The sequence below is a fragment of the Podarcis cretensis genome, assembly GCF_951804945.1.
Source record: "Podarcis cretensis genome assembly, chromosome: 5".
Taxonomy (NCBI): Eukaryota; Metazoa; Chordata; class Lepidosauria; order Squamata; family Lacertidae; genus Podarcis; species Podarcis cretensis.
The window spans coordinates 59070770-59084819 of record NC_137174.1 but is presented as its reverse complement, the minus strand read 5'-3'; the positions used below and the strand labels follow the sequence as shown (position 1 = coordinate 59084819).

At 45.5% G+C, this 14050-nt stretch overlaps 1 protein-coding gene across 3 annotated transcripts in view; it reads left to right on the top strand.

The window, feature by feature from the left end:
* LDB1 (LIM domain binding 1) overlaps nucleotides 1-14050 on the top strand; it is a 61020-nt gene that overhangs the window by 37795 nt on the left and 9175 nt on the right. The gene's annotated exons all lie outside the window — the stretch shown is intronic.

The following is a 14050-nucleotide window of genomic DNA, read 5'->3' as shown; positions in this document are numbered from 1 at the left end:
TGCAGCAAACTAGTGGTTGTGGAAACTTTGACTTGGACCCTTTTGCATTTGATACTGCATTCTACTTTCTATCCGTTACTATTTATATTTGTTAAAGAAAACTCTTCCCCCTCCCACAAAGCTTGATAAAATTATCCCAGCCCCCTTGTTGGCATGTCTCCTGCCTTACATTGTATTATTATTATTTAGATACTGAGATGTTAATAAGGTATTAGAGTCTCTTTCGTGAATTGCAGGGATGGGGAGCCTGTGGTCCTTCAGGTGTTCTTAGACTCCCCTTGATGGCAGCCAGCATGGCCTCTAGCCAGGAGTGATGAGAATTCTAGCTCAACAACATCTGGAGGCCTGCAGATTCCCCCTCCCCAATGCATTGCAATCCACACAACTCTATATTTCTCCTAACATTTATCTGCACCAGTCCTGCTTACCATTCTACCCCTGCTGCAATCATGAGACCGCTTTTAAATATATTTATTATTTTAGTTGTTTGCATTTGCTGGTCAACTTAGACTGGATGTTGTTTAGGTGCCTTGAAGCAATTAGATTTTAAAACAGAATTTAAAGCACAGCATAGACCAATGCAAGCAAATTCAGTATAAAAGTCTGATACCAAACAAGGAGAATAAAACATCACAACCTTTCTCACCTTCACTGGCTCCTCATTTGCTTCCAGGCCCAATTCAAAGTGTTTGTTTGACCTGCAAAACCTTACACGGACTGGGACTTTGGAACCTGGCAAAAGACATCCTTCTCTATTTATCATTCCATGCAATATGACCATCTAAACTGTTTTGCCTAAGTGCCCAGTCAGTCTGATATACAAAGAGTAGTTGCTAGAGAAGAGGACCTTCTCAGCAGAGTCCCTTCAGTTGTGAAATGCCCTCTCAAGAGTGGCTCACCTGATACCCACATTAATGTCTTTACAATACCCTAAGAAGGATCAGGCCAATGGCCCATCCAGTCCACATCCTGTTCTCCCAGTGGCCAATCAGATGCTGTGGGAAACCAGCAAGCAGGACCCAAGCACAAGAGCACTCTCCCCTCCGTATTACTGCCACCAACCGTGGAGGCGGAGCTTGGCCATCATGGCTTGTAGCCACTGATCCACCAGACAGACTTAGTTGTTCTCCAAGGCCTTAGAATCATAGAGTTGGAAGAGACCACAAGGGCCATCGAGTCCAACCCCCTGCCAAGCAGGAAACACCATCAGAGCACTCCTGACATATGGTTGTCAAGCTTCTGCTTAAAGACCTCCAAAGAAGGAGACTCCACCACACTCCTTGGCAGCAAATGCCACTGTCGAACAGCTCTTACTGTCAGGAAGTTCTTCCTAATGTTTAGGTGGAATCTTCTTTCTTGTAGTTTGGAACCATTGCTCCGTGTCCGCTTCTCTGGAGCAGCAGAAAACAACCTTTCTCCCTCCTCTATGTGACATCCTTTTATATATTTGAACATGGCTATCATATCACCCCTTAACCTCCTCTTCTCCAGGCTAAACATGCCCAGCTCCCTTAGCCGTTCCTCATAAGGCATTGTTTCCAGGCCTTTGACCATTTTGGTTGCCCTCCTCTGGACACGTTCCAGTTTGTCAGTGTCCTTCTTGAACTGTGGTGTCTAGCATTCCTTTACATTGGCATTCATCTGTGAAGCCAGCTTATCTACATCTAGATGGGGTTGTAGCCGGGATGCCAACCTAAGCTGGTGAAAGGCACTGTGCACCACAGGTACCACTTGCACCTCTAATAGCAATGATGGATCTAAGAGTGCCCTCAGGCTACAAACATGATTCTTCAGAGGGTGTGCAACCTCATCCAGAACTTCATGTTGGAAAGTGAACTTCATAACCCCTTTGCAACATAGTGTTTATGTTGGAGTACAGCACCAGGGAAGAGCCTTCTGGCACCTTAAAAGATGTGCACCATCTTTTGTGGACTGGGGTCCACTTTATCAGATATACCAGTGTTTCCCAAACTTGGGTCTCCAGCTGTTTTTGGACTACAACGCTCAACATCCCCAACTACCGGAACCAGTAGTCAGGGATGGTGGAAATTGTAGTTCAAAAACAGCTGAAGACCCAAGTTTGGGAAGCACTGAGATACATGAAGTGCTATTCTATGTTTGTAGGTCAGTATAAACCTAATGGTAGAGAGAGGAAGAAGAAAGCAGCGAAGCCAGGGTGAAATGAAATGCAAAAATGTAACAGCTGGGCTAAAGCTTAAACGTATGCAAAGTTTACCATTCACAAAACAGTGTTAAAGATAACAAAAGCACCAAGCACCTGATAGTCTAGTCTATGAAAGCTTATGTCATAGTAAAATTTGTTAGCCTGTAAGACTACCATAGTTTTCCCTCTGTAAATGGCTTGAATACTTAATACCAGAGGTCAGCAAGCTTACCGGATGATGGGCCAGTCCACGCTCCGTCTGTTGGAGGATGGGTCAGAGTGTGTGCGCATGTGTACTCTTCCGGATCAGAGGAGTGCCCATGCACACATGCTATATCCGGCGCTCCTCTGACCTGGATGTGTGCCAGAAATGGGCGCTTCTCTGTCCTCCACACATGCTATTTCTGGCACACATCTGGGTCGGAGGAGTGCCTGTGCGCATGCACACAGGTGCCATCAACCTGGAAGTCAGTCCCCACACTGGTAAGAGCGGGTGGCGGCAGGGGTCGCCATGGGCCGGATAGACGAGCCCCATGGGCCACTACCAGCCCATGGGCCTTAGGTTGCCAACCCCTGCTCAATATGCACAACTACTAAACAAGGGTTTTTTTATGTTAGGAAGAGCATACTTTGCTGCCTTATATTGGTCCATCTTGCTCAGAATTATCTGCTCTGACTAGCGGTAGCTGTCCAGGATTTTAGACAGGGATGCCAGGAACTGAATTTAGTTTTGGATTTGGTATTGCAGATTCTGTAAGGGGTCAAAACAAAATAAAAGAAAAAAAATTCCTTCCAGTAGCACCTTAAAGACCAACTAAGTTAGTTCTAGGTATGAGCTTTCGTGTGCATGCACACTTCTATAGATACACTGAAACAGAAGTCACCAGACCCTTCTATATAGTGAGAAGGTGGGGAGGGGTATTACTCGAAACCTCATACCTAGAACTAACTTAGTTGGTCTTTAAGGTGCTACTGGAAGGAATTTTTTTTCTTTTATTTTGTTTTGACTATGGCAGACCAACACGGCTACCTACCTGTATCTGTAAGGGGTGTCATAACAACATAAGCAAAGCCTGCTGGATCAGGCCAATGGCCCATTTGGTCCAGCATCCTGTACTCATAGTGGCCAACCAGATGTTTGTGGGAAACCCTAAGCAGGACCTGAGCACAAGAGCGCTCTCCCCTCCTGTGGTTTCCAGTGGCTGGTATTCAGAAGCATGGCTGCCATTGACCACAGTGTCAGGCCCCTTTGTAGTGCACATTAACCACACTAGGACATCATCCTGCTGAAATGGCATTAGGAGTAACTAATATAAACTCGTACCGTCATTTGAATTTCCCCTCTGTTCCTCTGCAGCCTCTCTAGTTGCAGCTGTGTATTGAGCCTTCCTAATTCTAGCCATGAAATGTGTGCTGAGATATGAAGGTTCTGAATGCTGCTTGTCAAAAATGATCAGGTTAGGGCTCTGACAGACATCCAGAGAAAGGAGCAGCTACTGCAAGCACGGCTGTACATGCTTCATGAAGTTCAAAACCACACATAAATGAATTGGATCAGGATGACCCTATTACCAATGGGTAGAAGAGAGGTGACTAACCCCTCGCCCAGGGTCCTAACCTGGTGAGGAAATTGTCTGTCTATCTTCTCGGCTGATCTGCGCTGGAGCAGCTGAGGAGGTGGAGGTATATGTGTGCTTCTCCTATGACTGTGTGTACAGAAAGCGAGAGAGCGCACTTGTGAAAGTGTGGAGTGGTCCACTTTTACATGCATCCATCACTGGCCCCTCAGGTCAAAAAAATGTTTTCCACTCCGGACTAGAAGATATTTAGGGTTGAAGTAATTTTAAGCTTTAAAGTTCATGAGCAACCCATTTCCTTTTCCCAAAAGGCTGTTCAAAATTCTGGAGCTCGTGGATATTGTGCCCACAAACTGCCCCTTTGTAGGAGCCAGAATGCTGCTGCTGTGTTGGGTTACTTTCTTTGTTTCATTGGCCTGCCTAATTCAGTTATTCTAGGAAAAGCTATATGTTTGGTCTCTAATCAAGGGCCAAGTGCTCAGCTGCTCCGAGTGCTCGGGAATTGTTCTAACTCCTTTTTGTGATTTTGGCCTGTGACATTCCAGCTGTGTACTGGAGCCTTGGTACAGAAAGCAGAGTTCAGGTCATGCATTTGGCATTTTTAACCTTGGATAGCAACTTTGCTTCCTCAGTTACACAATCCTTTTAAAGCATTTCTCTTGCATCTGCATGTAACAATCTTAAGCCAGTTAAGTTTTCTCTGGTGCAGTATATTCCAAGTGCTACTGCTTGTCTTTGCCCTATGCTCAAGTTGCAGTAGTAATCTCTTCAGAATCCCAAAACTCATCACAGTCTGTGCACTAACCTTCTTCCTGCCTGATGCCGAACAACCCTCATTGCTAAACTCTTTCCTCCCTCACAGCAAACAGTCCAGCAGGTGAAGCTCTTAGCCATTGTGTGGGTTTTTCCTTTACTCTCTTCTGTCCTTTCCCAGATGAATTCATCCAGCATCACAACTCCCTCCCTTTCAGCTAAGCCATTATCACTACACATTTATTTGAACACCTGATAACATAATATTATTCTCTATTAGATGACCCTTTCTCTAGGATCCAATTCTAGGTTGTCTTCTGGAACATCCCTACTCCCAACATAGTCTGCTCTTAAAGAAACTGCTATGCTACCTTGTGCTCCAGGGAAGCCAAGTGCAAATTCACACGATCCTATTTGCTTTGTGATAATTCTTGCAGATGAGGGACAGTAGTAAACATCCAGCCAGGATGATTAGGTATTGCAGATACACCAATCTAAAAAGGCAAGCATATAACTTCATAACTTGCAACAATGGATTTTGTGAGCCGTCAGTAGCTGGCACCTGATCCTTGAAGTCTGTAAATTTCGGTTGCATTTAAAACCAGTTCAAACATTCAGAAAAGACATGTAGCACAATGGACTTCCTGGACTATGCCACTTTAGAATGCCAGAATGTCCCCTGCCTCTTTGAGTGCTTCCCAACTTCAAAAACTTGGTCTGTCTGGAAATATAGGATATAATGGAGAATGATATTAGAATAATTTTCTTATTGATGTGCTAGGTTTCTCAATATGGGGAGTTTTAAGGGAAAAGCATTTAAACTTGCAACCCCTCACCAGAGTTCTGACGTGATATAATCTGAGGACTGTGCTATGTGCTATTCCTCAGAGTATTTGAATTGACTCCAAGTCTCTTACTGAACTGGTGGCCTTTGGTTTACACAGCTGTAAATGTGATCCACTCGAGTTTGAGCTTTTAAAGGCCATTGAATGTATTGTTTTTATAAACTGGTCCTGTGTCCACAGAATCCACTGCATGGAATGTGTGATTCTGTAGGACCACCAGAAACAGTGATTTGGAGATCACAGTGTGACCTTGCTGGAGCCCAGATCTTTTGCTCCTAAAAATTAGCATTCAAGGCACAGGAAGGAAAAATACTCCCAGAAACTCCCTTCTGGGTTTTTGCTCAGAGTCTAGAGCCTTGTGTTGACCACCTGGCAAGTAACGTCCTTGCTTCTGGGCGAGTGAAGCATCTTGACTCAACCCATCTGGAAAACCACATACCGTAATAAATGGAGCCAGTGACTTTCAACTTTGATGTGCCTACCAGCTAGTATGCTTTCAAGGTGGCTCTCGTCAGAGCACACGGCTGTCAGTCCTAACATATAACACCTCTGCAAACCCAGACCAGATTTAGACAAGGCAGTATGCAAGTGAAAAACATTTATACATGCAAGATTTCCCATAGTCTGGCGTCCGATTTAAAGAGGCCTTAACTTGTATGCTGCCCCCTACAGATCTAGTTCTTGCATGGCATGGTGTGGCCTCCATCCAAGCTGTAGAGTACAAAAGGTGCATGGACTGAGGTCAACACATGGGTTAAGAACCTTTTGGTATGATGCTGGACCATATGATGCCCTGTTTTCTTTCCTAAGTGCTTTTTGCGCATCTTTGAACCAGGCCTTAGTCTTGAAATTTAAAACACCTAATTTTCAAAGACCTGAAATATGTATGACTCAAAATAAAAGGGCAGAATGGGCTGTATCACTGCAGTCTGCAGAATAAGGGCTGCCATTTATGAATCCCCCCCAAATGCAAAGAACTTCTGCATGTAAAGAGCTTGCACATCAGAGAGAGAGATTCTAGCTTGAATATTCTCTGTACTTTTGCTAGGTTTTTTTCTTGCTCACCAATACCAACAGGGAACTTTTTTTTTAAGTGATCCCTGCAGTCTGAAGTGGTCCATTCTACCACATCATTTTACCTTTGTTCTGTTCCATATATAGTCCACATGAAAGCGCCAGCACAGAAGTAAGAACAGGTCTTGGTCTCTTTCTAATGCAACTGTGAGAAAAGAAATGGGGGAAAACCCCAAGGTCTTTGAGAGAGCTTTGGCAGTTAGTATACTACTAGTTAGCTCCATGCAAATTTCTCCAGCTCAGAAGCCCGGTTTTTTTTTTTAATGCATCATACCAACACTTGTAACCAGAATGCAATTAAGCAAGTTAAGGAAATTAGACAAATTTGTTTGCTTTGGACTGTGATAGGCTGTTAAAGTTGATGATGAGGTAAAGCAAATGATGACTGCTTTATACTTTGTGTTTGGTGACGTTGTTTCCACTCTAAAACGTAGTGTGTTCTGGGCTTATCTTGTGGATGGAGGCATCTCTATTGAATATTCCTATACCAGTGCCATTGCTCTTTCCAGGCTACTGATAACTACTGTGTAAATGTTCCACACATTAAAGGAGCAGTGTAGACCCCTACTGTGAGGAAATATACATTCAGAAACCTAGTCTTATTATGTATTAACTGATGTATTAACTGATATTTGATGTGAGCTACATATCAATTGACTATGCAGTGAATGAGTAAGCCATGAAATTATCTGTCAGGTTGTTTTAGCTTTGCCCAAACCAGCATGAAAGCACCTACCTGATTGCCTTGGAGATCTGGCTGCAGATTTGATAAAAGAACAGTGCTTATTCATACAATGCATAATTACCTTATGCAGTTCACTAATGCAAGATATGGTGATGGCAATGATGGCCACTAGCTCAGAAGGTTTTTAAGCGTAAAGCTATCAGCAGCTTTTAGCCATGATATAGCCAGTATAGGGGCGCGGGTGGCGCTGTGAGTTGAACCACAGAGCCTAGGGCTTGCTGATCAGAAGGTCGGCGGTTTGAATCCCTGCGACGGGGTGAGCTCCCGTTGCTCGGTCCCAGCTTCTGCCAACCTAGCAGTTCGAAAACACGTTAAAGTGCAAGTAGATAAATAGGTACCGCTCCAGCGGGAAGGTAAACGGCGTTTCCGTGTGCTGCTCTGGTTCGCCAGAAGCAGCTTAGTCATGCTGGCCACATGACCCGGAAGCTGTACGCCAGCTCCCTCAGCCAATAAAGCGAGCTGAGCACCGCAACCCCAGAGTCGGTCACAACTGGACCTAATGGTCAGGGGTCCCTTTACCTTATAGCCAGTATACCTCCTGAATACCAGTTCCCGGGGTCTAATAGTGGATGGTCATCATCATCTTGAGCTTCCAAAGATGACAGGCAGTTGTCTGGGTACCATTGGAAAAGAGATTTTGAAACAGAAGGACTTAGTTCTGATCTAGCAAGGCAATGGAGACCAATGCTTCTGCTCCTTTTTTCAGTTATGGGTCCCTTCAGCTTTCAGGACACCTGGGGAATAGGCCTCCTCCAAAGTGGACTTTACCAATCCAGTATGCATGGGGTGCAAGTGAGAAGGCATGGAGGGGATGCTTTAGTTTAATGAAGGTTGTGAAGTGTCATGAAGGTTGCCTAAAAATGGGCTGCTCCCAAGGTGTGGGAACTGTTTGCTCCCCTCCTCTTTTTTATGCAGCTTTTTGGAGTTTAATTTAAATATTGAGAGCAGACTTTGCCTTGGAGGAGCTTGCAGTGAGTTTGCAAGGGAAGCTAAAGTGCCATGCAAATCTCTGAAATGGATGATTTTGGTGTAATTAAGCTGCCTCATGTAAGGAGCGTTAGGTTTCCCTTTGGGTACCCTGATCTTGTGATCTCTGACTAGCTTTTTCTTGCTGCTGATAGAAATCCTTTCCCCATGTGGAGCTTTCAGCATATGGCCGACAGGCTCTAGGTTGATCCCATTTTAAATACCTCCCTTTTCAGACTTCCTTCGGCACAGTTCTGGATGCAGCTGCACAGAGATGCTGCTCCGTTGGCTGTGCATGTGGAGTGAGACTTGAGCTCATGTGCCTTCCTCCTTCCTTTTCTGGTTTAGCCATGGAGAGGAGATTGGAAGCTTTTCCTTCCATTTTAGACTTAACCACAGTTTGTCGTGGTGTCTCAGCCCAGTAAGGTGTAGTTAATTTTCAGACTGTGGCTAGTTCTATGGTTTCCAAATGAGGTTTTTGCATCAAGGGGGTGGTCTTGTATTTCTTGAAATAGTGGGGTGGGGTGGAGTATAAAATCTCTAAATACATCAACCTCTTTAACTATACAGTGGACACTTGGGTTGCGAAGGTGATCCGTGCAGGATGCACGTTCACAACCCAGTGTTCGCAACCCGCGTCTGTGCATGTGCGGATTGCGATTCGGCACTTCTGCACATGCGCGACCACCGAAACCCAGAAGTGACCCGTTCTGGTACTTCCGGGTTTCGGCAGTTCGCAACCTGAAAAAACGCAACTTGAAACATCTGTAACCCGAGGTATGACTGTAGTTTGTTTAAACAAGCCAGCTTCAAACTCTTGTTTACAAAGCTGCCTTGTTTCCAGAAACCATAGTTTAGATTAACCACATTTTAGGGTTCATGTGTAACACTAAATTGTGGTCAATTTAAAATGGGAGTGGGAGCTTCCAGTCTCCTCCATGCAGGTGTACTGGAGGCTTAGCATTACAGGTGAGTGCAGGCACATTGCCCTTGCATAGCTTGCAGATGATTTGTTGGCTTACCTGGAAGGGGCACACAAGCATTTTGGGCAGTTTTCTTTGACTGCCAGGAAGCACAAATGTTTCAGGGTTGTTGGTCCACATGCTAGAGTTAAAAAGAGCTCAGACGTTTGGAGTGTGCAGGTCTAGTTACTAAGAACCCTTGGTCAAGCTGGACCAAGCCGGATGTGCAGCCAGCCAGCCAGCTAGCCAGCCAGGGAAACTCCATTACTCACCAGCAGCAGATGGTGCCTGTCAAGGGATGCTGAGAGGGGAGGAGCAGGGTGGTTGCCTCGGTGATTTTTCCATCACCACAGCAACAGAAAGGTCACCCAGAGGGTCCTTCATGCTCTCCCTTCCTGTGTATGAAGCTCTGAGATTTGTTGGTACGTAGGTCAGGGGGTATGATTGGAGGGATGGTATATTCTGGGAAGGGGGCAGTGGGGGTTAGAGAGATGCCTTCCAGGATAAATTGTCTTGAGGACCCCTCTCCTGAGATCTTGGAACAGCAGGTAGTACCTGTTCCAAATTCTTTAGACTGAGTTCAAAGTACAAACGAGTGAAATGGAATCCAGAATTTGGCTTGCTTCATCTTCCAGAGTGAGAATAGTCCGTTCCTTGCTCACATGCATAGGTAAAGGTAAAGGGACCCCTGACTGTTAAGTCCAGTTGTGGACGACTCTGGGGTTGCGGCGCTCATCTCGCTTTACTGGCCAAGGGAGCCGGTGTTTGTCCGCAGACAGCTTCCGGGTCATGTGGCCAGCATGACTAAGCCGCTTCTGGCGAACCAGAGCAGCGCACGGAAACGCCGTTTACCTTCTCGCCGGAGCAGTACCTATTTATCTACTTGCGCTTTGATGTGCTTTCAAACTGCTAGGTGGGCAGGAGCAGGGACCGAGCAACGGGAGCTCACCCAGTCGTGGGGATTCGAACTGCCGACCTTCCGATCGGCAAGCCCTAAGCTCTGTGGTTTAGACCACAGTGCCACCTGCGTCAGGTCACTTCATTTAGGTATTTGAAAATCAAAAGTTCCCCCACTGCCTCTCATTGAGCCAAAAACTCCTCTATCAGAGCACACATGTTTCTTTGCCTTTTCCCATGTATCTACTTATGATGAGGGACAAGAGGAGCTGCAGGTCTGTGTTCCATGTAGCAGCCTCCTGCAATAAGCATCCTGCGGAGGGAAGCAGAGAGGAGAAACTGGAACAGTTTGTCACCAGGGCATCCTATGTGGCAAGTTGCTCCTTTTCTGAAGAAGAGCCATCTGCTGTGAAGGAACCAACTGGAGTCAAATGATTCCTGATGGTGGGTGGCAGTGCAAACGCAACAATGTCTAGCACAGACAGCTCCCCAGTTGCTCCCTTGAGGCAACAGCTCAGAGGGGGGCAGCTTGGAAACCTACAACCAGGGTTCTTTAACTAAAACGACCGACACAAAATGCCAGGGGACTGGTTCACTGTGTCCCAGATTGCATGTTCATTCCCACATCTTGGTTCCCCTGTCTTTGATTGAATATATCCAGGGTGTTTTGCTACTTGACTAAACAAAGGGCCTGTAAGTGCCCCCTACCATTCCCTCCTCCCCCACAATGCGAATGATGTTGTTAGCTAAGCATTTCCAGCTTGAACTCAGCTGTTAGGACCAAAGGCTGGTTGGGTGGGGAAGGTGATGTGCTGCAACTCATATTGTCCAGACACAGCGGCGGCACCTGTCAGGAGTGGAACTGGTCTTTCTTGCTCAGCGGGAGTGGCTGCTGCACTGGTGCAGTGCTTCTCCTGGGGAAACAGAGGCAAGATCTGGCTCTGTTCTTTTGGTCCAAAGAAGGGGTCTGGAGAGGGGATGGAAAGGGAAAACTGTGCTGATAACACCAAAAGGGATGGGGCAGAGGGGAGGGGACAGAAACCAGTATGTGTGTCAATACTCTGCAATGATGTGGCAGAGATTGATGGAACAGCAAATAGAGCCCTCTAGTGACACACTTGCTTGTTAGCACGAGAGACACTTGCCAGAAGAACACATGTATTTTCAGCCCCTTCCACTCCCACTGAAACTCTGGTATCTCCCCACACATTCGCTAATTGACATTACTTTTTAGTGCTTTAAATGACACTGGATTGTCAGTGACAGCCTCCTCAAGAAGAGAGATGTAAAATTACCAGAAATTTTAAAGCCATCAAGGACAAAAAAACCAAAACAGTTTTTTGGAGGTGAAATTCTTGAGGAAATTGAAAAATAGGCAATACTTTTTTTCTAGTGCCCTTTAAAGATCCAAAATCACTTTGTTACTTTAGAAACATAAAATGTATCATGTATAACTTAGTTTGCCATTAAATTACCATGTTCTGTATGCTATATTAAAAATACAATTTATTTAGTTAATAATTACAAATTGAATATACTTTTTGCCTTTCTTTCTTTTTGTTACATTTGGAGTTACAAGCTGCTGAGCTGTAAGAAACCTAGCATCTCTTTGGTTTTTGTACTTTATGAGAAGGCAACCCCCCCCCCCAATAAAAACAGGAGAAACCATCAAAACTACAATTTTTTAAAAAATGAAAATTATAATGTATTTTGAAAATTATTATGTGTTGTATGCAACTAAGTCCTACATTCTGTTTCTAAACAGGGATAGAAAACCTGTGGCCTTTTGGGTGCTGGCTGGATTCTAGCTCCCATCAACCATTACCATCATGGCCAGTGGTCAGAGTTGCACATGGGAGTTGTAGTACAACAACATCTGGAGGGACACAGGTTCCCCACCCCTGGTTTAAAGCTGTTGTATGCTGAGACATTTCCCTGCTCCTTGGACTTCCCTCAGTGGGTTCTCCCATGTACAACTCTGATCCTTTAAGTCTGTGGTGCAATTTTTCCTACCCACTGCAGAGAGATTAGTCGCCAGAAGTGAGTTGGTGGATACAACACCACACTGCTCTTGATTCTGCATATGACCTTGGGTATAAGGTACCAACTCCTCTTTCTCCATCACTCTGTACCAGAGCTGCTAGCCACACCCTTTGTGGCAGGAAGGATGTGGAGTGGTTCGGATTGAGGGGGTGTGCTCTGATAAAATGAACCCGTCAGGTTCCCCCTGAATTTCATTGGAGCTGCCTGAATTACCTGCGAAGGAACTTTGATCTAGATCTCTGGAAGTACACAAACCACAAGGCTAACTTTTAATTCACACCACGTGACATATTTTCTGTAGTGTATAGATTTTTTTTTTCCGTGTTGGTGCAGAAAGTATTTGTACATGGGCCCTACTAAGATAAATGTATCTTCCCAATCAGTGGCGTAGCGTGGGTTATCAGCACCCGGGGCAAGGCAAGTAATTTGCACCCCCTAACCCATGGATTTGTGCCCCCTAACCCGTGGATTTGCGCCCCCTAACCCGTGGATTTCCCTAACCCCCAGATGTTGCGCCCGGTGCGGCCGGCCCCCCCTGCACCCACCACTCTACGCCACTGTTCCCAATCACTTCTCTGAGCTCAAAGCAAGCTGGATGAGGTGGTAAAATTTGAAGGTGGTAGAAGGGACTGTGCCACTTAAATCTGCATAACAGCACTATAGTTTTTAAATACTCTTCCACATAAAAACTCTCTGTCACAAGAAGGAAAGCATAACAAGGAGAAAGGATCCATACCTCTTGTCTGCTGTTCTGGTTTCCTACATGCATGCAGGTGCTGTTTCTGTGGTTGTTGTTTTTATTTTAATGTAGGACAGTTAAGGGGGAACCTGTGGCCTTCCAGATGTTAGATTACAGTTCCCACCATCTCTGACAGGTGCGCATTGTTTTCTGTGGCTGATGGGAAATGTGTTTCAACGACATCTTTAGGACCACTGTTTCCCCCCACCCGCCCGGACATATAGACTCCAGAGGTTTAGGCATGAGGTTCAGAAAAGGAGAACCAAAAAGATCAAGGGGCTAGTGCAACTTCTCTATGAGGAGAAGTCAAAACATTTTGGGCTCTTTAGTTTGTAGAAGAGGCGAGTAAACACAGGGGCATAATAAAGGTGCCTAAAATTATGTGTGGGGTGGAGGAAGCAGATAGAACCAAAAGCCAACAAAGAAAATCATATGTTGGAAGAGGCATTGCACACAAAATGAACTATTTCACTCTTGGAGACAGAATCCCGTTTGAATACCAGTTGCTGGGAAACACAAGAGGGGAGTGTGCTGTTGTGCTTGTGTTTCGGCTTGGCGGGCTTCAGGAACAGGACACTGGGCAAGGTGGACCTTTGGTCTGACCCAGCAGTGCTGGTATTATGCAACAAACATATAAATGACACCTTGTTCTGCAAACCAATGTTCTGCTATTTACACCTATCGGTTTCCACTCCAGATACTATCTTGAGCAGGGGTCCCCAACTTTTCTGGGCTCGGGGGCACTTGATCTACAAGAGGAAGTGGGTTCTGGGCCATGACAACCTTTGCGACAGTTACTTTGTTAACCTCTGAGGTTAACAGGACTCCGGTGGAGAGTGCCCCCCCAAACTCCTTTTATTTCTATCTCTTCTTCTGAAAATGCTACTGCCTTGTTGATGCTGGAGAAGTCTCGCAAATTAGTGTTCAATGAGGTGGTCACCTGCCACTTAATTTGGCTGGAAGTGGTTTCCTCCTGCCACAGTCCATTTCCCTGACAGGGAAAAAGCAGCACTAAACAATGGCTGTTGTTACTTTCTGCACCCTCTCCTCTTTCTCTTCTTCCCCATATCCAGTGTGAAGTCAAGGGGAGGCAGGGAGGGAGGATAGCATTATACTTTCATGGCACAATATAACTTTGGCAGCCTTTTTAGAAGAAGGGAGGAGTGCATGTAGCTGTAATAGTGGTTCACTGTGCTTCCTTTGCTGGGAGCCACACCACAGTGCTGGAACAGCCCCTTCCATGCGTCTCTTGCCCTTGAATGTTAGAAGACAGAACCAGAGGCAC